The sequence below is a fragment of the Carcharodon carcharias genome, chromosome 14 (genome assembly GCF_017639515.1).
Source record: "Carcharodon carcharias isolate sCarCar2 chromosome 14, sCarCar2.pri, whole genome shotgun sequence".
In the NCBI taxonomy this organism is placed as follows: Eukaryota; Metazoa; Chordata; class Chondrichthyes; order Lamniformes; family Lamnidae; genus Carcharodon; species Carcharodon carcharias.
In genome coordinates, this window is record NC_054480.1 from 9308337 (window position 1) to 9335267 (window position 26931).

Consider the following 26931-nt stretch of genomic DNA (forward strand, 5'->3'; position numbering starts at 1 on the left):
CAGCTGGTAAACTGGGGATCTGCTGGTCCTCACACAACCCTGAGCGAGTGGGTAAGTGACCTTCTGTTATATAGAATGAAGATGCCCAGAGTTTGGAGTGATTGACAGGGCAGCAGAGTTTATTAGGATTTGAAGAGGACATGACATCACTCGGTAAATAAATATTCAATGTATTTAAATGCTGCATATTAATGACTGGCGAAAGCTGCAGAAGGGGTGTGATATTGTTGCGGGAGGAGAGGGTGGTTTTGTGGATGTTGTAGAGGCAGAGTGAGGGGTTGAAAAGCCGGCTCTCGGAGCCAGTCTGGAATGATACCGCAGTGCCGCTGCATCAAGGGCAGGTTCCGATTCTGCTGCATTCTCCCCGCTCCCATCCGTGCAGAGGCCCAGAGCTCTCAACTCCCCCTGCTCAATGCCAACCACAGCTGCTGCTGCTCTCTGTCAGTCTAGGGAACCTTTATTAAGGCAAAGACCTTGGTCTTCAGCATATGCTTCATTTTATTTTTAAAACTTCAGCTTTCTTCCCATTGCCACAAAACATTTAACCGACATCACTGAAGAAAAACAGATTATCTGGTGATTGCTGTTTGTGGAGTCTTGCTGTGCGTAAATTGGCTCCTCCGTACTCCAGAAGTAAGTCATTGGCTGTGAAATGCTTCGGGACATCCTGAGGTCGCAAAATGAGCTATATAAATGCAGGCTCTTCAGTTCTTATGTTCCGGTAGTCTTTTACCCGAAACAAAAACAGAATTACCTGGAAAAACTCAGCAGGTCTGGCAGCATCGGCGGAGAAGAAAAGAGTTGACGTTTCGAGTCCTTATTATTATTTTAGTCTTTTACCCGTGCTACCCACCCATCAGTGCCTCATCAAGTGAGGGTGAGGGTTGTTAGGCTATTCGGCTGCAGAGGCCATCAGAATGAAGCCAGGACCTGTCCTCACCCAATATGTACACACAAATGCACTTTCCCCTACAGCTCCTACCAGAGTTACTGATCAAGAACGAGCTGATTTTTTTTGGCTCTAATGCCTAGTGGTGCCCAGGGGCCAGTGTGAAATCAGCTCATTCCATCCACACTGAGGAGTGAACAAACTTCAGACTATCCTGGTCCGAATGATTCAGTAGCACATTGGACAGTGCACTTTTCCTTTGAACTGCTAGTTAGCTCCCGAACATTTTTTAAAAATTAAATCTTTGGATAATAGCTGAACCATTTTATTATACACTTCAAAATGTCTGTAAAATCAGTAAAATTAGTATCATCTGGTGTGTGGCAGTGTAGTGGTTATGGTGCTAGATCAGTAACCATGGCAATTTTATGCAGTTGAATTTAGTAAATTCAGTTGAAATACTCAGCAGGTCAGATCGGTCAGGTCTGTGGAGAGAGATAGACTGGAAGATCTGTTAATGCTTCAGGTCAATGATCTTTCGTCAGACCTGGAAAAAGTTAGAGATAAGGTTTTAGGAAAGCACAGAGGCAGGGAAATGAGGGAGGGGAGAACGAATAAAAAGGAAGGTCCGATGTGGTGAAAAATAGGAGAGATTACATGATACATGACATTAATCTCACCTTTTAATCCTACCTCAGACTTTCCATTTTGTTCTCCCTCACCTCCTCTGCCTCTTACATGCTTGAAACCTGTCATAACTCTTTCTGGCTCTGATGAAAGGCCATCGACCTGAAATGTTGGCTCTATTTCTCTCTTCACAGATGCTGCCTGACTTGCTGTGTATTTCCAGTATTTTTATAATTTTGTTTCAGATTTCTGGCATTTTTTTGTGTTAATATATCAGGTACTTTCTGGATAGTTAAATTTCTATAAAGGCTAACCAGTTCACTAATGCCCTTCAGGGGAGGGAACCTGTCACTTACCTGGTCTCGCCTACCTTTGACTCAAGTCCAACAGTATGTGGTTACCTCTTAATTCCCTCTGGAGTGGCCTACCAAGGTTACTGGTGGGCAGTTGCTGCACCCAGAACATTTTCTGTGATGTTGATATATCCTAGTATATATGCATTACTAATTGCCATAGTGCTTAATGATTGATGAGTTGTGGTAAAATGGCCCATTTACATTGTAATGAACCAACCTTCCCATTCTTGCTGTAGAACCCAAGGTCTCACTCTTGGTTCAGGTGCAACTCTCTATTTTCAGAGTTAGAAGGTTTTGGGTTCAAGATCTAATCCAGATCTAATCTTGTTTGGCATTCCTTACAGTGCTGAGGGGGTGCTACACTTTTGGTGATGCTGTCTTTTGAATGAACTGTTAAGTGGAGGGCACTGTCTGCTCCCTCAGATGGCTGTAAAAGATCCCACAGTCATTATTTGAAGAAAAACATGTGTATCTTCTTGTTCTGGCCAATATTATCCTTCAACCAAGATTACAAAAAATAGATTATCTGCTCATTCATTTCATTGCTATTTGTAGGGATTTTTCTGTGTGTAAGTTGGCTGTTATGTTTCCTTAACTACGCTTCGAAAATACATAATTGCCTGTGAAGTATTTTGGAACATAGTGAGGTCATGAAAGGTGCTTTACCAATACAAGATCATTTTTAAAGTCTTATAATACTTCAATTGAATGATTGATTTCTGAGAACAAGTCAGTTGTCTTTTCTTACACACAAGTTGCCAAGCTGTTCCTGCATCCGCAGTTTTTTGTTTTTATCTCTGTTGCTGCAGTGTAAGGTATCATTTGTAATGAGGACACCTAAATTCTAGTCTCCGTTGTGAGAGATATTTACATTGGGGTTTCCCCTAGAGTACCAGTCTAGATTAGATAGGATCTGCTTTAGACCATATCTCCTCGTCACAGCTGCTGCATTGCCAACACCAAACTTTTGATCCTCCAGTACACTGTCTGCTCAATGCTCAACCTCACCACTGTTGAAAGCCTCATCCACACAGAATTACATGGACATTACAGCAACTCTACTGGTCTTTGCCAGTGTTTATGCTCCACACAGACCTCCTTCCACCATGCAAGTAGCAAATATTAAGCAAGTAAAAATACAGGAAACGGACAACTTCATTTATGGCACTGTAAAATTAAAGTGTAATAAAATTACGTACAATTGGTAATTATACTAATCTGCAGCTAAGGATCATAGTCTCAGGATAAGTTGACCATTGAGTAAAGAAAAGGAGAAACTTATTCACTAATAAGCTTGTGAATTATCTACTCAGAGGGCTGTGGATTCTCCATCAGATGTATGATGCATATTGGATGTGTGAACCAGGAGGAATTACCAGAGAGGAATAGCAAAGTGCACAGAATACTGGGAGAGATGGATAGTGTTAGAGTCCAGAATAGTAAGGTATTAAGTGAGTTCAGAGTAAGGGAGAAAGTAATAACATCTAAATCAGCGTTAATGTGCATGTGTGTGAATGCACAGAGCGTGATAATGAAAATTGGTGAGTTACAGGCGCAGATTGACATGTGGATGTTGCGGCTATAACAGAGACCTGAATCAAAGAAGGGCAGGACTGGGTGTTAAATATTTCTGGATACAAGATGATCAGGAAAGATAGAAAAGGAAGAAAAGGGGGAGGAGTGGCGGTATTGATTAAGGAGAACATTGCAGTGCTGGAGAGAGGATGTTCCAAAATTCTTAGGCTCGATGTAGTGGAGAGGCTGGCTATGCTTGGAGTGGATAAGTTACTTCATCCAGGTGGCTTGCATCCTATGTTGTTAAAGGAAGTGTGTGTGTGGAGATTGTGGCCAGTTTAATGTCTGTGGTGGGTAAGGTTTTAGAAACAATAATCAGGGAGAAAAATAGTTGGCATGTGGAAAAATTTGGGTTACTTAAAGAGAGCAGACACATTTTTGTAAAAGGCAGATTATATCTGATAATCTAATGGAATCTTTTGATGAAGTGACAGAGAAGGTTGATGAAGGAATTGTAGTAGATGTTGTCTATATGGGTTTTAAGAAAGCCTTTGACAAAGGACCACATAAAAGGCTGGTTAATAAAATTAAGGTTAATGGAACAGGAGGATTATTGTCAGCTTGGATAAAAAAAATTGGCTTAAAGACAGAGAACAGTGAGTTGTAGTAAATAGTTGTTGGAGGTGCGACAGACAGTGAGGACAATACTAATCAACTTCAACAGGACATAGGCTAGCAGAATAGGCAGACAAGTGGTAGATGGAATTTAATACAAAGAAATGTGAGGTGATGTATTTTGGCAGAAGAGACAGGGATAGGCAACGTAGAGTTAATGGCACAACTCTAAAGAGTGTTCTGGAACAGAAGGAGCTGGGGGTGCTTGCACATAGATCTTTGAAGGTGACAGGACATATAGAGAGAGCAGTTAGCAAAGCATATGGGACCTTGGGCTTTATAAATATAGATATTGAGTACAAAAACAGGAAGTTATGTTGATCCTTTATACGCTGATGTGCTATATATATGTGATATGTAATATATGCTGATCCTTATTCCACGCCCAATTTGGGTTCCGCCAGGGCCACTCAGCTCCTAACCTCATTATAGCCTTACCTCAAACATGGACAAAAGAGCTAACCACCCGAGGTGAGGTGAGAGTGACTGCCCTTGACATCAAGACGGCATTTGAGTGTGGCATCAAGGAGCTCTAGCAAAACTGGAGTCAATGGGAATCAGGGGAAAAGCTCTCTGCTGGTTGGAGTCATACCTAGCACAAAGGAAGATGGTTGTGGTTGTTGGAGGTTATTTATCTCAGTTCCAGAACATCACTACAGGAGTTCCTCAGTGTAGTGTCCTCAGCCCAACCATCTTCAGCTGCTTTATCAATGACCTTCCTTCCATCATAAGGTCAGAAGTGGGGATGTTCGCTGATGATTGCCCAATGTTCAGCACCATTCACAACTCCTCAGAAACTGAAGCAGCCCATGTCCAAATACCGCAAGACCTGGACAATGTCTAGGCTTGGGCTGTTAGGAAGGGCATTCCAGGATTATGAGCCAGTTATGATGAAGGATGGCAATATAGTTCCAAACATGGTGTGTGACTTTGAGGGGAATTTAGTGGCAGTGGTTTTTCCAGGTGTCTGCTATCCTTATTCTTCTAGGTAGCAGAGGTCATGGGTTTAGGAGGTGCTGTAGAGGAAACCTTGGTGAGTTTTTGCAGTGCATTTTGTAGCTGGTACACATTGGTACCACTGTGCGTCGGTGGTGGAGGGAGTGAATGTTTATGGGCCACATTATTTATTGCACAAAGTCCCACATACCAAAGCTTTTAGACAAACTGGCTTCAGCAAGTTGATTTCAAGATTCATTTTAAAATCTTTCAGGGCCACCCTCCATCCTATCAGAGGGACCCCATCATATCTTCACTGCTCTGATATTCCTCTACATTACTACTTGTTCCCTAATCCCTTCATTCCAGTATTGATGGCAATTCCTTGAATCATTCCATGTTTGGCCTTTGAAATTCTTCCACAAAATTTCCCATGCCTTGCCAGCACCTTTGTTGTTTTCACAAACCTCCTAAAACCTATACCTTTGCCTTGTTCTATTTGGTCTTAATACTCCTTCCACCTCTCCCATTTCTTCACCCTCCTTTTTCTATGTGCCCACTTTTCTTACCAAGTAAACTCTCTCACATGTTTTCTTTGTGTGGGGAACGCTACAAAAAGAGGCTTACAAACATATACGTTCCACAACCCCAGGATATCCCAAAGCACTTTATAGCCTTTGAAGTATTTTTGAAGTGTAGTTGTAATGTAGGAAATACAGCAGTCGATTTACACACAGCAAACTCCTACAGACAGCAATGTGATAATACCAGATAATCTGTTTTAATGATCCTGATTGAGGTAAAAATATTGCCAAGGATACCAGGGTAACTCCCTTGCTCTACTTTGAAATAGTGGCAGGGATCTTTTACCCCCATTGGAGAGACAGGGCCTCAGTTTAACATCTCATCCAAAAAAAGGGCACTTCTAACAGTGCAGCACTCCCTCAGTGCTATGCTGGAGTTTTAGCCTAGATTTTTATACTCAGGTCTCTGGAGTAGGACTTCTTCTGACCCAGAGACAAGAGTACTGCCAACTGAGCCACAGCTGGCACATATAGGTATGATTTTTAAAATATATTTATTCATGAGATGTGGGTGTCTCTGGCTAGGCCAGCATTTATTGCCCATCCCTAATTGCCCTTAAGAAGGTGGTAGTGAGCTGCTTTCTTGAACCGCTGCAGCCCATGTGGTGTAGGTACACCCACAGTGCTGTTAGGGAGGGAGTTCCAGGATTTTTGACCCAGCGACAGTGAAGGGACGGCGATATATTTCCAAGTCAGGATGGTGAGTGACTTGGAGGGGAACTTGCAGGAGGTGGTATTCCCATGCATCTGTTGCCCTTGTATGTTGCTTGCTGTCTTTCTTTTGTGGTGCTTTGATGGGATGTGTCATCCTACCAATGAGAATAGCTTGGGTGTGAGAGTTGATATGGGGAATGGGAGATCAAAGAATAGGGAATTTAGTTATAAAATCAAAGCAAATGTTAATGAGAAAGCTGTGAAACGAGCCGATGTGAAAAATCATAGAATTGTACAGCCTGGAAGTAGGCCATTTGGACAATCATGCCTGCCCTTTGAAAGGGCTATCCAATTAGTCCCTCTCCCCTGCTTCTTCACCTATCACCTTCTTATCCAGATGACACATGGGGCAGATGAAACACATGTGCTTATATCTGTTGCCATAGCTAGTTTGTTCCTGGAACAGGTCTGTTCTGTCCTGTCTCTAGAGGCTATAACTTGAGGGGTGCCACTCCCCATCAAGCATGATTAACCAGGAGACTTTCCTGTGCTTACCACCTGCTTTAGATGGGTTGGAAGGATTCACAGTCAACCTGTTTGGCCACACTGTGAATACACCTCCAGTGACCATCAAGTCCTGCAGTGAGACTTGAACTCAGACCTTCTGGGTTAGAGGCAGGTACGCTACCCACTGTGCCACAAGACCTCCTCTTTCCCTTATAGCCCTACAATTTTCCCCCTGAATTCTGTACAGTTTAAATATTGACTATTTTAACAATGCTAACCAATCCCAGGTTTTACACTTAGATAATTAAGTTACTGTGAACTTGTAATTCCTGCAATTCACAGTTACTCAGAGTCACCACGAGTCTCTTGGTTGACAGTGCTGCTGTTTTTGAAGTGTCCAAACACTTGGATTCCCAAGTTGAGAAGACAAATTCTCTTTCACTCGGGCACTGCTGTTTGCGTGGCTGGCTGCCTTCATCAGCCCAAAACTAGGCCATGACATTGAAACGTTTATAGCAAGGGAACAAAGCTGTTCGGCCCTTCTCGCTTCTGCCGAATTTAGGCCTCTTTTTACTGATTTTGCACAATCCTATGTCCCCTCTCTCCTCAAACAAATCTCAGTCTCTTGATAATTTCCCATAACTTATAATGTTCTCCTTTATCAAGCAAATCTCTGATCCCTTTCAGAAGGATTTATGACTCTGCTTCAACAATTTGTGGCTGAGATATTCCCCATTCAACTCAGGAAATTTTGTTCAAACCTACCCATTAATTCTTTCTATGACTTTCTTAAATAAGTTCTTTTCTGCCACTGCCTCACCAAATACCGGATGCAATCTTTCACTCCCTTATCATAACCCTTTATAGTGAAGATCTCTACCAGGTCACCTTTAATCTTCTCAGCCCATGTGAAAAAATCCCCAATTGCTCAGGTCTGTCATCATTACTCTAGCCCCTCATCTCTTATATCATCCCAGTGACTTTATGCTATCCCTGTACACAATATTCCAATTACAGCCTAACTGAGGTCTTATAGAATTTCATTATTACCTACCTGTTTTATTCACAGGATGTAAACGTTGTTGGCAAGATTAAAATTTATTGCCATGCCCTAATTGTCCTTGAAAAGATACTGTTGAACTGCTGTCTTGAAACATTACAGTGCACGTGGTGAAGGTGCTGTTAGGAAGGGAGATTAGATTGGCAAGGACAAGGTCAAATTAGTTTTTGCCTTGGATTTATTCCCTGCAGTGGCCAATTCTGTCAAAGATTCTGTTTGGTCTTTGTTGACTTTATTTATTTGCACTGCCACCTTTACTAACCTGTGTATCTGTACAGAAAGAGCCCTTGGCACCATTTCAAATCTCAAACTTACATTTCCCTATTATTAGGCTGCATTTGTTTCCAGTGAATTACCACCTGTCTACCCATCCTGTTGCCCTTGTCCTCTTCCAGACTTTCATAATCTTTATCACAAATTACCGTGTCTCCAATTGGTGACATCAGCAAACTTAAATATTGCCCCTCAATACCTAAGTTCAGATCAATTAGATTTATGGTAAATAAGATGGACTCTAGTATGGAGCCTGTGCAACATCTCAGCTTTCCTTCTACCTGTCCTTTCCATCCTGCAACCATCTCTCTATCCAAAAGACAGAAAGGAAGACTTTCCTTTATTTAGCGCCTTTCATGGCCTCAAGATGCCCCACTATGTTTTACAGCCAATAAAATACTTCTGAAATATAGTCACTGTTGTGAAGTAGGGAATGCAGCTGCCAATTCATGCACAGCAAGCTCCCACAAACAGTAATGTGATAATGGCTTGCTTTAATGATATTAAGGGATAAATATTGGATAGGACATAGTCATGTACCTTTTAATTTCCTCATTCATTCTCAGGATGAGGGTGTCATTATTTATTGGCCAAAGTGTTTGATGCAGTGAGCGGCTTGCTAGGCCACTTCTGGGGGCCTTTTATTATTATTGGTTCAGGCCACGTTCTGTGTTCTTTTGTCTGTGACATCTTTTGATTATCTGCTCCTATCACTGCTTGCTTGTCCCTACAACCACACCACCCCCCACTTCTCTCCCCCCCCAAACCCCACCTTAAACCAGCTTATATTTCACCCCTTTCCTAAGATTCACTCAGTTCTGTTGAAGGGTCATGAGGACTCGAAATATCAACTCTTTTCTTCCCCGCCGATGCTGCCAGACCTGCTGAGTTTTTCCAGGTAATTCTGTTTTTGTTTATTCATCCATTCTATTTGCTTCATTGATGCTCTGTTTATTTATTCAGAAGGATCCTATTAGGCTACTACAGTGGAGACTGGTTTTTAGACACACCTGCTGACTAACCCTGAATAAATAGCTCATGTTTCTCCCAGTAGCTACATACAGTCTCATACGACCCTGGCAGCTTGCCAAGAACTGAAGGATGACCCAGTGATCCACAATTTCTTTGCTTAGCACTGTCTGCTCCCTTGAAGAGGGGAGTCATCTTGTTACCTCTCCACATACTCCACCATCACCCCCCACCCCCACCCCCCTTCCCAGTTTTCTGGCATTGTTCTGCCTTCCAAAGAAGTTTTTGGAGGTTATAGATAGAACATCTGCTATTTTCTCTCTAGCGTCTCTTGGGATTCTGAGCTATAAACTGTCAAATCCTGACAAGTTTTCACCTGAACTTTGATTGGTTTCACTGCTCATGTGTCTTTTTGAATAATAACTTCCACAGACAATAATATCCCATTATCTACCTCCTCTGTGAAAACTGAGGCAAGGTACTGATTTAATACGCCTGGTGTTTATTCACTCTCCTCTACCAGTGAGCCTCCTACACCTTTTACCAGCCCTGCCACTAACTTGACGATGTTCAGATTACTTATGTGCCAATATATTAAGTTTTGCTCATTTTATTGTATTCCCTCACTCTTCGTAGTCTCCCTTTTTTTGTTGCAACTTTTCTATGTTGATCATATTTTCCAGAACATGTAAGATGTTCGGGAGAAATGGATGACTTTAGACCTCTGGTTTCCAAACTTCTCCACCATTGAGGTTTTTTTCCTTGCTTCACATCTGGCCTGTTGTAGACTTATTGACAGAGATTGATCTCTTTGATTAGTCAACAATGGGAACAGTTTCACTCTATCTACTTATGAGGGTTCTGGACAGAGTAGATAGAGACAAACTGTTCCCATTGGTAGCAGGGTTGTGAACCAGAGGACATCAATTCAAGCGAATGCCAAAAGAACCAAAGGCAACATGAGGAAAAAGCTTTTCATACAGCGAGTGGTTAGGACCTGGAATGCGGTGCCTGAGAGTGTGGTGAGGCAGATTCAACCATGGCTTTCAGTGGAACCGGATAAGCACCTGAAGGGGAAAGAGCAGGGGAGGGGGACTAGCTGAGCTGCTCTTGCATACGCAATGGGCTGAATGGCCTCATTCTGTGCTGTAACCATTCTTTGATCTGTGATTTTTGTTCTACCATGTAACTGCCAGGATGGTGCAAGGTGAATCAGATGGACCTCGGACTTTTATTGTCTGATGATTCTTGTGTTCCTATTTCATTTATTAACTGCCCTGTAAGCACTGAATGCTTTTATTTCATTTCACATTTTCTTCTCATCTCCTTATTCAGCCAAGGAACCCTAGGCTTCAATAAATTCTACCCTTTCCTTACTCAAATGTGTCTGGTTCATACCCTTTCCACCTCCTTTTGAAATATTTCCTTTCTGCTTTCAGTTATCCAGTTATTATCCATTCTGAAAGCAGTATTGAACAACAACCCCAACAGAGCTTCATATGTTCTTCCAACAACTTACTTTTAATCTTCTCCTTTACGTGTCCAGTGTTCATTTTGAGATTGTGGCCTCTTTCCTTTTAATTGGAATAACTTGTATTTACTGTTTCTATTTTGCTTAAAATTATTTTATAGAGTGTGATAGGCTGGAGAAACTGCTGGTATGTGTGGGAAAATGGGTAGCGACAGGAAAGAATTCAGCCTTTCCATTAGCTGGTGGGATTGGCAATGACAACATTCAGAGCCCCTTCACCATCCCAGCCTTCCATGAAGTTGGCAGATTCCCATGTGATATAAATGGGAATAGTAGCGTTATGCTGGACACGATTGCCTGTTTTACTCATTGTATATTCACTACTTTATAAAAGATCATACACTAAGATGCAATATATCAATTTTCCAAAGGGAATTTAAGTATTTGCAATACTTATCCCTTTTTGAAAGCAAGCCTCCTATTTTCCTAGTGTTTGGTTACATTGCTGACAGTTAAAATTACTTGTGTGTGGGATTACAAACAATTAGGAGCAGGAGTAGGCCACTTGGCCCCTTGAGTCTGATTACAGGATTACAGCCGGGATTATTGTTTGCAGTACTATGGGAAGCGCTTAAAGACAACATTTTGGACTTGAATAGCATGTTTAACGTAGTAAAATGTTCCTGGTTGCTTCACAGGAGAATAAATCAAACACAGTTTGATACAAAGCAATATTAGGAGATATTAGGACAGGTGATCAAAAGCTTGGTTAAACAGTTAGGTTTTAAGGACATACGAACATACAAACAAGGAGCTGGGGGTAGGCCATTCGGCCCCTCAAGCCTGCTCCACCATTTAATAAGATCCTGGCTGATCTGATAGTTACCTCAAATCTGCATCCCGCCTACCCCCGATAACCTATCACCCTCTTGCTTACCAAGAATCTATCCACCTCTGCCTTAAAAATATTCAAAGACTTTGCTTCCACTGCCTTCCCAGGAAGAGAGTGCCGAAGACTCATGACCTTCTGATAGGAAAAAGTCCTCCTCATCTCCGTTTTAATTGGGCGACCCCTTATTTGTAAACAGTGACCCCTAGTTCTAGATTCTCCCACAAGAGGAAACATCCTCTCCACATCCACCCTGTCAAGACGCCCAAGGATCTTATATGTTTCAATCTTGTTGGTTGAGAGAATTCAGGGTATAAGCTCAGCTTGGGGTCAAATATGACACAAAGATTGCAAACAGTCTGGTTCAACCTCAGACAGTGGCCAGGGAGTGGAATGGAGTCGGTGATAAAGGAATGGAGTTAATGGTAGGTACCAAAAACAATAGCATCGGTCTTCCCAATATCTAATTGGGGGAAATTTCTGGATGTCGGACAGCCAATTCGATAAATCAGAGGCAGTGGAAGGGTCAAGGGAGGTGGTGCAGAGGTAGAGCTGGGTGGCGAGGGCTAGAGCTGGATGGCAGGGAGATAGAGCTTAGTGGGGGAGGTAGAGCTGGGTGGTGGAGGGTAGAGCTGAGTGGAGGAGATAGAGCTGAGTGGAGGAGATAGAGCTGGGTGGAGAAGAGAGCTGGGTGATGAAGGGTAGAGCTGGGAGGTGAGGGGTAGAGCTGGGTGGTGGGGGTAGAGCTGGGTGGTGGGGTATAGCTGGGTGGCAGGGGTAGAGCTAGGTGACAGGGGTAGAGCTGGGTGGTGAGGGGTAGAGCTGGGTGACGGGTAGAGGTGGGTGGCAGGGGGGTAGAACTGGGTGGTGAGGGGTAGAGCTGGGTGGTGGGGTAGAGCTGGGTGATGAAGGGTAGAGCTGGGTGGTGGGGTAGAGCTGGGTGATGAAGGGTAGAGCTGGGTGGCAGGGTAGAGCTGGGTGGCGGGGTAGAGCTGGGTGGCAGGGGTGGAGCTGGGTGGAGGGGGTAGAGCTGGGTGGTGGGGTATAGTTGGGTGCCAGGGGTAGAGCTGGGTGGTGAAGGGTAGAGCTGGGTGACAGGGGTAGAGCTGGGTGGTGAGGGGTAGAGCTGGGTGACGGGGTAGAGGTGGGTGGTGGGGGTAGAGCTGGGTGACAGGGGTAGAGCTGGGTGGTGAGGGGTAGAGCTGGGTGGTGGGGGTAGAGCTGGGTGGTGGGGTATAGCTGGGTGGCAGGGGTAGAGCTGGGTGACAGGGGTAGAGCTGGGTGGCAGGGGTAGAGCTGGCTGGCAGGGGTAGAGCTGGGTGGCGGGGGTAGAGCTGGGTGGCAGGGGTAGAGCTGAGTGGCGGGGGTAGAGCTGGGTGGTGAGGGGTAGAGCTGGGTGACAGGGGTAGAGCTGGGTGGTGAGGGGTAGAGCTGGGTGACAGGGGTAGAGGTGGGTGGCAGGGGGTAGAACTGGGTGGTGAGGGGTAGAGCTGGGTGGTGGGGTAGAGCTGGGTGATGAAGGGTAGAGCTGGGTGGTGGGGTAGAGCTGGGTGATGAAGGGTAGAGCTGGGTGGCAGGGTAGAGCTGGGTGGCGAGGTAGAGCTGGGTGGCAGGGGTGGAGCTGGGTGGAGGGGGTAGAGCTGGGTGGTGGGGTATAGTTGGGTGGCAGGGGTAGAGCTGGGTGGTGAGGGGTAGAGCTGGGTGACAGGGGTAGAGCTGGGTGGTGAGGGGTAGAGCTGAGTGGTGGGGTAGAGCTGGGTGGCGGGAGGTAGAGCTGGGTGATAGAAAGCTAGAGCTGAGTTTTGTCAGCATACACATGGAACGTGGCGCTGTGTTTCTGAATGATGCCGCTAAGGAGAACCACGTAGATGAGAAGTAGGAAGAGGGGCAAGGACAGATCCTTGGGGGATAACAGAGTTAACGGTGCGGAAATGTGAAGAGAAATCTTTCCATCTGATGGCGTTGAATATAAATTCAACAAAGGAAATATATAGAAAAACTTCAATTTACTGCAAGAACTATTGTATAAAGGTCAGAAGTAGCCTATTTATATCTCAGATTCTATTATTAGAACACGGAAACATCAAAATTTAATGTATTCACATTTTTTATAGAAGACATTTTCTGAAGAGTTTTTTAAGATTGTATTATACCAGCTTTGCCAGTGGCTGGTAAGAAGTGACGCCTGCTGGTTATCTTTATTAGAAGACAATTCCGTGAACAATCATGGAAAGTAAACACTTCTATTTGCTGGTTTCAAGGCAAAGATCCTTTTTCTTGTTCCTGGGATGTGTCTCTGGCAATTAAGGTCAGCATTTGTTGCCCACCCATAATTGCCCTTGAGCAGGTGTTGGTATTACGGAAAGGGGAGAGAGACCAACTGAACTCCTTTATTTTTCTCGCCGCCAGTACATAAGCAGATGTGTTTTAATTTTTTTAAATAGACTGTGGCGTGTTTCCCCAAACCCTCTGTTCGTGAAGACAATTTTAAAGTGACTCGCAGCAAACTCTCATTAGGGTTAACTCAGAGTATTATTTACTCATACATTCAAACCTGCAGGGATGGTCATCGCTACCAAATACATGCACACAAGCACACAAGAGGGAGATAGGAAAGAAAAGAGTTTTACAATTAAGAATAACTTAGAACAAAACAAAACAAAGAATATTAATTCATGTGAATGTTAGAGTCCAGAATGTCAGAGTCTAGTGAGGGTTCCTTCACGTAGCAGCTAAAGTTCAGGCAGGTTCAGCTGGCTGAAAGCAAGAGTTGTCAAATTCCTTCAAAATTGGTGTTAACGCAGCAAGAGGAGGTTGGCATATGGGGACTTGTTCCACTCTATAGGCAATAGCAGGAGTCTTCCAGAGAACCAGACTTTGAGGAGGTTTAGACTTGAAGCAGGCTTTATTGTCAGTCTGGAGCCCTACTTTGGTGTTAATAGGCTGGATGTTAACAGCAGACTGCCCTGGGATCCCAAGAATGTAACATTAAAACTTTCCAAAGGCCATAGAAGCTTAGGTCATATGGCATTGCCCATTGATGAGTCAGTTTCAGGTTAACAATCAGTTTCTATGTCTCTGGTGAAAACCCATAGAAACTAGGAGCAGGAGTAGGCCATTCAGCCCTTCGAGCCTGCTCCACCATTCAATATGATCATGGCTGATCCTCTATCTCAACGCCATATTCCCACTTTCTCTCCATACCCCTTGATGCCTCTTATATCCAAAAAATTATCAATTTCTTTCTTGAATATACTCAGTGACCCAGTCTCCACAGCCTTCTGTGGTAGAGAATTCCACAGGTTGACCACCCTCTGAGTGAAGAAATATTTCCTCATCTCAGTCCTAAATGGCCTGCCCCATATCCTGAGACTGTGGCCCCTGGTTCTAGACTCCCCCAACCAGGGGAAACATCCTCTCTTCATCCAGTCTGTCTAGCCCTGTTGGAATTTTATAAGTTTCAATCTGATCCCCTCTCATTCTTCTAAACTCCAGTGAATACCGGCCCAGTCGAACCAATTTCTCCTCATACGACAGTCCTGCCACCCCTGGTATCAGCCTAATGAACCTTCGCTACACTCCCTCTATGGCAAGTGTATCTTTTTTTAGGTAGGGAGACCAAAGTTGCAAGTAATACTCCGGGCGTGGTCTCACCAAGGTCTTGTATAACTCCAGTAAGACATCCTACTTCTGAACTCAAATCCTCTTGCAATAAAGGCCAACATACCAATTGCCTTCCTAATTGCTTGCTGCACCTGCCTGTTTACTTTCATTGACTGGTGTACAAGGACACCCAGATCCCTTTATACATCCATATTTCCCAATATATCACCATTTAAATAATACTCTGCCTTTCTGTTTTTCACACTGAAGCGTATATCTTCACATTTATCCACTCTATACTGCATCTGCCATGTGTCTGCCCACACACAATTTGTCTAAATCGCTCTGAAGCCTCCTTGCATCCTCCTCACAACTCTCAACCCCAGTTTTGTGTCATCAGCAAACTTGGAAATATTGCATTTGGTTTCCTCATCCAAGTCATTTATATATATCGTGAATAGCTGGGGCCCAAGCACTGAACCCTGCGGTACTCCACTAGTCACCACCTGCCACTTGGAAAAAGACCCATTTATTCTCACTCTCTGTTCCCGGTCTGTCAGCCAATTCTCAATCCATGCCAGTATATTACCCCCGATCCCATGTGCTTTAATTTTGCCCACTAGCCTCTTATGTGGGACCTTATCAAAAGGCTTCTTGATATCCAAATACACCACATCCACTGCTTCTCCCTTATTTATTCTACTAGCTACATTCTCAAAAAACTCCAATAGATTAGTTAAGCATGATTTCCCTTTCATAAGCCCCTGCTGACTTTGTCTAATCCCGTTAATGTTTTCTAAGTCTTCCGTTACCATGTCTTTTATAATAGACTCTAACATTTTCCCCACTACCCATGTTAGGCTAACTGGTCTGTAATTCTCTGTTTTTTCGCTCCTTCCTATTTTAAATTGTGGGGTTACATTTGCCCCCCTCCAATCTGTAGGAATGGCTCCAGAGTCTATAAAATTTTGAAAGATGACGACCAACGCATCCAATATTTCCAGGGCCACTTCCTTTAGCACTCTGGGGTGTAGATTATCAGGCCCTGGGGATTTTTCGGCCTTTAACCCTATTAACTTCTCTAGCACCATTTCTTTTTTTTTACTAATACTGATTTTCTTCAATTCCTCCCTCTCACTTGACCCTTGGTTCCCTAACACTTCTGGGAAATTATTTGCATCCTCTTTTGTGGAGACAGAACCAAAATATGTGTTCAGTTCTTTTGCCATTTCTTTGTTCCCCATTATAATTTCCCCCGTTCCTGACTGTAAAGGACCTACATTTGTCTTTGCTAATCCTTTTCATGTATTTATAGAAGCTTTTACAGTCAGTTTTTATGTCCCCTGCAAGTTTACTCTCATACTACATTTTCCCCTTCTTGATCAATCTTTTTGTCCACTTTTGCTGAATTCTAAACTGCTCCCAATCCTCAGGCTTGCTGTCTTTTCTGGCAATTTTATATGTCTCCTCTTTGGATGCAGTATTATCCTGAATTTATTTTATAAGCCATGGTTAAGCCACCTTTCCTGTTTTATTTTTGTGCCAGACAGGAATGAATAATTCTTGTAACTCATACATACGTTCTTTAAATATTAGCCATCGCCTGTCCAGCAATAACCCTTATAGGGAAGGCGATGGTGTAGTGGTATTGTCACTAGACTAGTAATCCAGGGTAATGCTCTGGGGACACGGGTTTGAATTCTGCCATGGCAGATGGTGGAATTTGAATTCAATAAAAACCTGGAATTAAAAGTCCAATGATGACCCTGAAACCATTGTCGAATATTGTAAAAACCCATCTGGTTCACTAATGTCCTTTAGGGAAGGAAATCTGTCTGGTCTACATGTGACTCCAGACCCACAGCAATGTGGTTGACTCTTAAACGCCTTCTGAAATGGCCTAGCAAGCCACTCAGTTGTAACAAACAGCTACAAAGACACAAAAAAGCAATGAAACCAGACGGACCACCCAGCGCCGACCTCGGCACCAGAAACGATAACAGCAATCATAGTCCTGTCGACCCTGCAAAGTCCTCCTTACTAATATCAGGGGGTTAGTGCAAAAATTGGGAGAGCTGTCTCATAGACTAGACAAGCAGCAGCCTGACATAGTCATCCTCACGGAATCATATCTTACAGACAATGCCCCAGACACCACCATCACCATCCCTGTGACAGACCCAGCAGAGGTAGCAGCACAGTGGTCAGGAGGGAGGGAGTTTCCCTGGGAGTCCTCAACAATGACTCCGGATCCCATGAAATCTCATGGTATCAGATCAAACATGGGTAAGGAAACCTCCTGCTGATTACCACGTACTGCCCTCTCTCAGCTGATGAATCAGTTGGTTGAGTGAGGGTGGCAAGGGTGCAGAATGTTCTCTGGGTGGGGAACTTCAATGTCCATCACCAAAAGTGGCTCAGTAGCATAACTACTGACCGAGCTGGCCGAGTCCTAAATGACATAACTGCTAGACTGGGTCTGTGGCAAGTGGTGAGGGAACCAACAAGAGGGAAAAACATACTTGACCTTATCCTCACCAACCTGCCTGCCGCAGATGCATCTGTCCATGTCAGTATCAGTAGGAGTGACCACCGCACAGTCATTGTGGAATTGAAATCCCACCTTCATATTGAGGATACCTTCCATCGTGTTGTGTAGCTGAAGATTGTTGCGAATGCTTCAGCCTTATCTTTTGCCTTAGTTCAAATGTGGACAAAAGAGCTGAACTCCCCAGGTGAGGTGAGAGTGACTGCCCTTGACATCAAGGCTGCATTTGACCAAGTGTGACATCAAGGAGCCCTAGCAAAACTGAAATCAATGGGAATCAGGTGGAAAACTCTCCACTAGTTAGAGTCACACCTAGCACAAAGGAAGATGGTTGTGGTTGTTGGAGGTCAGTCATCTCAGCTCCAGGACATCACTGCAGGAGTTCCTCAGGATAGTGTCCTAGGCCCAACCATCTTCAGCTGCTTCATCAATGACCTTCCTTCCATCATAAGGTCAGAAGTGGGGATGTTGAGAATGCTAAATGGGATAGATTGTGAACAGATCTAGCAACTCAAGACTGGGCATCCATGAGGCACTGTGAGCCATCAGCAGCAGCAGAATTGTACTCAAACACAATCTGTAACCTCATGGCCTGGCATATCCCCCAGTCTACCATTACCATCAAGCCATGGGATCAACCCTGGTTCAATGAAGAGTGCAGGAGGACATGCCAGGAGCAGCACCAGGCATACCTAAAAATGAGGTGTCAGCCTGGTGAATCTATAAAACAGGGCTATTTGTGTGCCAAACAGCTTAATCAGCGAGCGATAGACAGGGCTAAGCGATCCCACAACCAACGGGTCAGATCTAAGCTCTACAGCCCTACCACATCCAGTCGTGAATGGTGGTGGACAGTTAAACAACTTACTGGAGGAGGTGGCTCCACAAATATCCCCATCCTCAATGATGGAGGAGCCCAGCACAGCAGTGCAAAAGATAAGGCTGAAGCATTTGCAACAATCTTCAGCCGGAAGTGCCGAGTGGATGATCCATCTCGGCCTCCTCCAAAGGTCCCCAGCATTACAGATGCCAGTCTTCAGCCAATTCGATTCACTCCACATGATATCCAAAAACAGCTGAAGGCACTGGACACTGCAAAGGCCATGGGCCCTGACAATATTCCGGCAATAGTACTGAAGACTTGTGCTCCAGAACTTGCCGCGTGCCTAGCCAAGCTGTTCCAGTACAGCTACAACACTGGCATCTATCCGGCTATGTGAAAAATTGCCCAGGTATGTCCTGTACACACAAAGCAGGACAAATCCAACTCAGCCAATTACCGCCCCATCAGCTACTCTCGATCATCAATAAAGTAATGGAAGGGGTCATCAACAATGTTATCAAGCGGCACTTGCTTAGCAATAACCTGCTCACTGATGTCCAGTTTGGGTTCCGCCAGGGCCACTCAGCCCCTGACCTCGTTACGGCCTTGGTTCAGACATGGGCAAAAGAGCTGAACTCCTGAGGTGAGGTGAGAGTGACTGCCCTTGACATCAAGGCAGCATTTGACCGAGTGTGGCATCAAGGAGCCCCAGCAAAACTGGAGTCAGTGGGAATCGGGGGAAACTCTCTGCTGGCTGGAGTCATACCTAGCACAAAGGAAGATGGTTGTGGTTGTTGGAGGTAAGTCATCTCAGCTCCACAACATCACTGCAGTACTCCTCAGGGTAGTGACCCTAGGCCCAATCATCTTCAGCTGCTTCATCAATGACCTTCCTCCTATTATAAGGTCAGAAGTGGGGATGTTCGCTGACGGTTGCACAATGTTCAGCACCATTCGCGACTCCTCAGATACTAAAGCAGTCCATGTCCAAATGCAGCAAGACCTGGACAATATTCAGGCTTGGGCTGACAAGTGGCAAGTAACATTCACGCCATACAAGTGTCAGGCAATGACCATCTCCAACAAGAGAGAATCCAACCACTGCCCCTTGATGTTCGGTGGCATTACCATCACTGAATCCCCCAGTATCAAAATCCTGGGGGTTGCCATTGACCATAAACTGCACTAAACTAGCCATTTAAATACTGTGGCTACAAGAGCAGGTCAGAGGCTAGGAATCTCTGGCAAGTAACTCACCTCCTGACTCCCCAAAGCCTGTCCACCATCTACAAAGCATAAGTCAGGAATGTAATGGAATACTCTCCACTTTCCTGGATGAGTGCAGCTCCTACAACACTGAAGAAGCTTGTCACCATCCAGGACAAAGCAGTCCACTTGATTGGTACCACATCCATAAACATTCACTCCCTCCACCATCGACGCACAGTAGCAGCAGTGTGTACCATCTACAAGATGCACTGCAGGAATTCATCAAGACTCCCTTGACAGCACCTTCCAAATCCACAACCACTACCATCTAGAAGGACAAGGGCAGCAGATAGATGGGAGCACCACTACCTGGAAGTTTCCCTCCAAGCCACTCACCATCCTGACTTGGAAATATATTGCAGTCCCTTCACTGTCGCTAGGTCAAAATCCTGGAACTCCATTACTAACAGCACTGTGGGTGTATCTACACCACATGGACTGCAATGGTTCAAGAAGGCAGCTCACCACTTCTCAAGGGAACTAAGGATGAGCAATAAACCAGCCAGCAAAGCCCACATCCCAGTATTGGATTTAAAAAAAGTAAGGTTCCCCAATCCATCATTGACAACTCGCATCTCACATCCTTGTAGTTCCCTTTATTTCGATTCAGGACCCTAGTTTCGGATTCAACTTCTTTACTCTCCATCTTAATGGACAATTCTATAATTTTATGGTCGCTCTTCCCCAAGGGATCCCACACAACAAGATTGTTAATTAATTCTTTCTCATTGCACAATACCCAGTCTAGGATAGCCTGCTCTCTAGTTGGTTCCTCAATGTATTGGTCTAAAAAACCATCATGTACACTCCAGAAAATCCTCCTCCACAGTATTATTGCAAGTTTGGTTTGTCTAATCTATGTTTAGATTAATGTCACCCATGATTCCAGTTGTATCCTTATTGCATGTGTCTCTAATTTCCTGTTTAATGCCTTCCCTTACATCTCCGTTACTGTTTGGGGGCCTATAGACAACCCCCACCAACGTTTTCTGCCCCTTGGTGTTTCTGATCTCCATCCAAACAGATTCCACATCATGATTTTCCGAACCAATATCCTTCCTCATTATTGCATTGATTTCCTCCTTTACTAACAGTGCTACCCCACCTCCTCACCCTATTTGTCTGTCCTTCTTGAATACTGAATACCGCTGGATGTTCAGTTCCCATCCTTAGTCACCCTGTAGCCATGTCTCCATAATTGCCATTATATCATAACCATTTATATCTATTTGTGCTGTTAATTCACCTACCTTATTGCGAACCCTCCGGACATTAAGATACAATGCCTTTATACTTGTCCTTTTAACCTTGTTAGTCACCTTAGCTTTATTTTGCACTATGACCCCATTTGTTTTTTGCCCTTGTTTTTTCTGCCTTCCACTTTTGCTTCTTACCTTTTAGTCTTTTGTTTCTCTCCTTTTTTCCCCCTCCTCTGATTCCCTGCCCAGATTCCCACCCCCTGTTTAAACCCTGTCCGACAGCACTAGCAACCACCCCACCCCGAGGACATTGGTCCCGGTCCTGCTTTGATGCAACCTGTTCTGTTTGTACTGGTCCCACGTTCCCCAGAACTGGTCCCAATGTCCCAGGAATCTGAATCCCTCCCCTCTACACCATTTCTTCAGCCACATATTCATCCAATATATTCTGTTATTTCCACTTTCCCTAGCATGTGGCACTGGCAGTAATCCTGAGATTATTACCTTTGAGGTCCTTTTTAATTTACGTTCTAACTCCTTATTTTCACTTGTAGGGCCTCATCCCTTTTTTTATCCTATGTCGTCGGTGCAAATATGTACCACAACCACTGGCTGTTCACCCTCCCCCTTCAGAATGCCCTGCAGCCTGTCCACGACACCCTTGACCCTGGCACCAGGGAGGCAACACACCATCCTGGAGTCTCTTTTGCAGCCACAGAAACGTCTGTCTGCTCCCATTACTATTGAATCCCCTATCATTATAGCCCTGTCTCTCTTCTTCCTCCCCTCTTGTGCAGCAGAGCCACCCGTTGTGCCATGGACTTGGCTCCTGCTGCTTTCCTCTGAGAAGTCGTCTCCCCCAACAGTATCCAAAACGGTAAATCTGTTAGAGAGGGGGAACGGCCACAGGGGACTTCTGTACTATCTGCCTTCGTCCACTCTGCCTGGTGGTCACCCATCCCCTTTCTGCCTGTTCAGTCTTTACCTGCTGTGTGACCACCTCACTGAACCTGCTGTCCACGACAGATGCTCCACAGTGAATCCACCCGCAGCTCCAGCTCCAAAATGCAATTAGCCAGTAGCTGCAGCTGGACACACTTCCTGCACTCATCATTGAAGGGACACTGGAAGTGTCCATGACTTCCCACATAGCGTAGGAGGAGCATACCACGGTTGCACGCTCTGCTGCCATAACTTCCCTTTAGATTAAGCTGGTTAGTTACTTCCTTTAAAGAACGCTGTTCATTTAGGGATGATTTAGTTACTGCTATGACTTGTAGCAGCCATGTTTTTGGTCCAGCAAAGCGTATTTTTAAATAAGCAGGAAGTAAGTTTGATTTAACAGTTTTTGATCTCTTTCATGTCTTGAGGACAGGACAGTGGTGAGCCATCTTCTTGATCTGCTGCAGTCCATGTACTGTAGGATTTTTTATTCATTTTCAAGGTGTGGGTGTCACTGGCTGGGCCAGCATTTATTCTCATCCCTAATTGCCTTTGAGAAGGTGGTGGTGGTGAGCTGCCTTCTTGAACCGCTGCAGTCCATGTGGTGTAGGTACACCCACAGTGCTGTTAGGGAGAGAGTTCCAGGATTTTGACTCAGCTACAGAGAAGGAACGGTGATATATTTCCAAGTCAGGATGGCAAGAGACTTGGAGGGGATCTTGCAGGCAGTGGTGTTCCCATCTATCTGTTACCCTTGCCCTTTTAGATGGTAGTGGTCATGGGTTTGGAAGGTGCTGTCGAAGGAGCCTTGGTGAATTCCTGCAGTGTATCTTGTATATGGTACACACTGCTGCCACTGTGTGTCGGTGATGGAGGGAGTGAATGTTTAAATTGGTGGATGTGATGCCAATCAAGTGGGCTACTGCGTCCTGGACGGTATCAAGCTTCTTGGGTATTGTTGGAGCTGCACTCATCCAGGCAAGGGGAGAGTATTTCATCACACTCCTGACTTGTACCTTGTAGATGGTGGGCAGGCTTCGGGGAGCGAGAAGGTGAGATAATCGCCGCAGAATTCCCATTTTATGATCTGCTCTTGTAATCTGCTCTTGTTGCTTGTCCAGTTCAGCGCTTTTTTTTATGGCAACCCTCAGGCTGTTGATAGTGGGGTATTCAGTGGTGGTAATGCATTGAAGGGGTGATGGTTAGATTCTCTCTTTTTGGAGATTGTCATTGCCAGGCACTTGTGTGGCATGAATGTTACTTGCCACTTATCAGTCCTTTTTGTTCCAGTTTTGCTGCACATGGAGATGGATTGTTTCAGCATCTGAGGAGTCGCGATTGGTGCTGAACATTGTGCAATCATCAGCGAACATCCCCACTCCTGACCTTATGATGGAAGGAAGGTCATTGATGAAGCAACTGAAGATGGTTGGGCTGAAGACACCAACCTGAGGAACTCTTGCAGTGATGTCCTGGATCTCTCATAATATGGATTTCTCTGTTGAATATTATTGAGCAGACCCATTTGTTAAGTAGTGGGCCTATCTGCTGCATTACAGAGTAATATGATGAGGCTTCACTCATGTCCACTTCATGAGCTCCTAATATCAGCCCTTTTGTTGTCCTCTGGAGGTCAGTGAGCCCTGGGTTCTTCTTCATATATGAATGAGATGAATTAAATCAGGTGTTTCCCAGGTATAGCAGGAGAGAAATGCAAAACCAGCTGCTTCTCGATGCACAAAGAAGGAAAATAAGAGCAGAAGAATGTCATTCATCCCTTTGAGTCGGTTCCACCGTTCAGTTAGATAATGCCTGATCTGTATCTTAGATCCATCTACCTGCTTAGTTCCGTAATACTTAATATCCTTACCTAGCAAAAATCAATATCAATATTTTGAAATTTTCAATTGACTCCAGCCTCAAAGGCTTTTTGGGGAGAGAGTTCTAGATTTCCAACGCCTGGAAGAATTGCTTCTTGGAAAACCCTTTAATTTCTTGGTTCTGGTTCTGCCCTTTTGTTCTGGACTTCTGCAACCAAAGGAAATAGCTTCCCACTAGTTGCCTATGAAATTCTGTAATTATCTTAAAACACCACAGTTAGATTTTTCTTTAATCTCCTGTACTCCTTGGAATAGGAACCTCATCTGTCTAATGTCTCCTTGTAATTTAACCTTTTTATCCCCTTATCATTCAGTTATGATCTTGGACCAGATCAGGTTAGGGACTCCGAACGTTTTGTTCAACATCAACAAAGTTTGAGATTCAAGACACTTGCTAAAATAATAAAGCCACAGATTCCATGGGTTTTGAATGAACAAAAATAAACTTTACTATACAAGGTCAGAAAGATAAAATAATTTACAATAAATACTTTATGCGCTAACATTCAAGGTTACTATGAGGTACATGTGAACTAACAGGCAAACTGTAGTCGAACACACCACACTGGCAGATGCATCCATGACTGATTCCATGGATTTCTCAACCAACCTCGTAGAAACCCTGTCTCTCTCACAAGGGACCCTAGTCTTCACCTTTAAAGATATCACCTTGGAATTCTCTCCAAAATCTCTCCAGCTCCGACAGTCTCAGTAATGACCCACCTTACAGCATTTCAATCTTGTCTCCCAAGACTCCATTCCCCTGGATTCCTCAATCTGCACTTCAGCACAACTCACAGCTCTTCTGCCATGCTGAGCAGCACACGTCTGCTCCAAAGGGGATATCTTTACCCCAACAATCCATGTTGGAATTGGAGTCACCAACCTTCTGTTGCCATCTTCGATCTCCAAGGCTTCTCCTGAGCCCTCACTACTTAAAATCTGTCAACCACAGTCCTTTTACTATTGGGAGCTTCTTTCTTTGCTCCTCTGTATTCTTACCTGGGACCCCTCCCTGTCCCCTGTCTGAGACTCCTCTTTTGGGACCTCTGTCTAGCCCCTCTCCCTGGGACTCTTCTCGACTCTCGGTCACATGAACTAATGTTCCCATCATTTCCTTTTTGCTCTTTGCACAGGTGCACTGGGCCTGTACTCACTCTGAACCCGGTCTGCGCATTCGTGAAACTCCTGAGGCCTGTGAGGACCTGGAGTTCCTGATCACCGCCCGACTTTAAGGTGAGTTTAGATCTTGTAACAATTCTGATGAATCTACAATGCATCTCCTCCTAGGATAATATCTCTTGCAAAGCCGCTGCTTCTCTTTTCTGTTAAAATGGTCCTCAGAAATTTACCTCTTTGACAAAGCTTTTGATCACCTGCCTTAATATTTCTTTCTGTGACACGGTGTCAAATTTTGTTTGATAATTCTGGTGTACCATGGGATGTTTTACCACATTAGAAGTGCTATATTAATATAAGGTGGTGGGTGGTGTTGTTGAGGTGTGGTGCAGTATTCCAGATGGGGTCAAACCACTGTTTTATATAACATAACTTTGAATTTTATGCAAGTATAGTAAGAGTAGAAATAGAATGGGTTGTTGAGCAGTTCTGCTTTTCCCACAGAATTGTGAAACCCTGGAAGGCCTTGCTGGTTGGCGTTGTGTCTTGGCCATCATGTCATCTCCTGGGATAGACAAAAACAACAAGGAAAAACCCAGAGCCATTAAGGGAAAATGCTCTGGAAAACTCCTCTCCATCCCGTCAAATGATTGGAACTAATCCATGGAATCACATGGACTAATCATTATCTATGTGATGTGATCTCTTCTCAATCAGGGACCGGTCCAATGTCCTCTTGATGTTTGAAATCAAAAAATGAAGTTGTCATTGCTAGTAGCTGAAAAAATTGATTACATTATTTCATTGAGGAGGGAACTTTCTGGAGTGAGGCACCACATTGCTCCGCTTTAACCTCATCCTTCAGTTTGAATATCATTAGTGCCATTACTAGCTGGATGTATGATGTGATAACTGTGCAATAATGGCAGTGAACTTTTGGGACCTCAGTGAATGGCGGGATTAACAACCTATTTCCGTAACCAACAAGACTTAAAGATTGAGAAAGAAAGGAGAAACGGAGAAAGGTGAAAGCGTGAATTAGAGTCAGATCAGGCTCAGAAAGAAAAATAAGAGGAAAAGAAAGATTGGATTAAGAGAGAGTAAAATAAAGACAGAAAGGAGAGTACGCAGTGAGTTTAAAGAGCAGTTAATGTGAAAATCCAACAAATCCTTAAAAGTAATGGGGAGGTTGTGGATGAGATGTGGTTTATGCAAAGGGAGCTGCAATGCATTGGGGTGCCATGGCATAGTGGTCACGTCCTGGGCTAGTAATCCCGAGGCCCTGGCTAATGGGGACAAGGATTCAAATCCCACTATGTTAGCTGTAGGAATTTAAATTCAGTTAATATATTTGAAATTGAAACCATTGTCATAAGCTGCTGTCCTTATCTGGTCTGGCCTACATGTGAATCTAAACCCACAGTGATGTGGTTCTTAACTGCCCTCTGAAATGGTGTGGCAAGCCACTCAGTTCATGGGCAATTAGGGATGGACAGCAAATGCTGCCCTAGCCAGTGGTGCCCACATACCATGGAAGAATATTTTTTTTTTAATAAAGTTCAGGAGATTTGCAATTCATGACATCCCTGAGTTCACTGTATGATTTGCACATTAACAATGGCATGTGACAGTAACACATGATTGTTTCTCCAGCAAAACCTGGCTTAGTGTTTTTTTCTTTTAAGTGCATTGCTGGGTGATTAAGGGACAGAATTTATGTGAGGATGTTTTAATATTATTTTGTTTAATATACTGGTCTGCCCACACCAGCAGGAAGGTTTTCCCTTTTCCTTTAAACTCACCTGTCTTCTATCACCCAGCCCAGAAAGATGTCCATTTTAACTGCTGACACTCCTGTTGATTGGTCAACATGACAGAATGAGTCACTCACTGATGCCTCGGGCTACTTGCTACACTCAAGATTTTACAGGTTGAAGAAAAACGCCACTGCGTAAGTTCAAAATATATTATTTCAACTCTTCATATCTGTTCTTTCACAGCAAGTGTTAATTAAAATGACTGTCAAATAAACAGAAACCACTGGAAACTCATAGTATGCCTGGAAAGGGAAAGCACCTGTTAATGTTCTGGGTGAAGGCCTCATATATTCAATTGAATTTTCAGCTGTGGTTCAATGAATTGC

At 44.2% G+C, this 26931-nt stretch overlaps 1 long non-coding RNA gene across 1 annotated transcript; it reads left to right on the forward strand.

Annotated features, from left to right (window-relative positions):
* Positions 1-26710, forward strand: LOC121286823. The gene is made up of 3 exons (XR_005945074.1): positions 1-51; positions 24806-24905; positions 26609-26710. It is a non-coding gene; the product is annotated as an uncharacterized LOC121286823 (long non-coding RNA).
* The last annotated feature ends 221 nt before the right edge of the window (positions 26711-26931 follow it).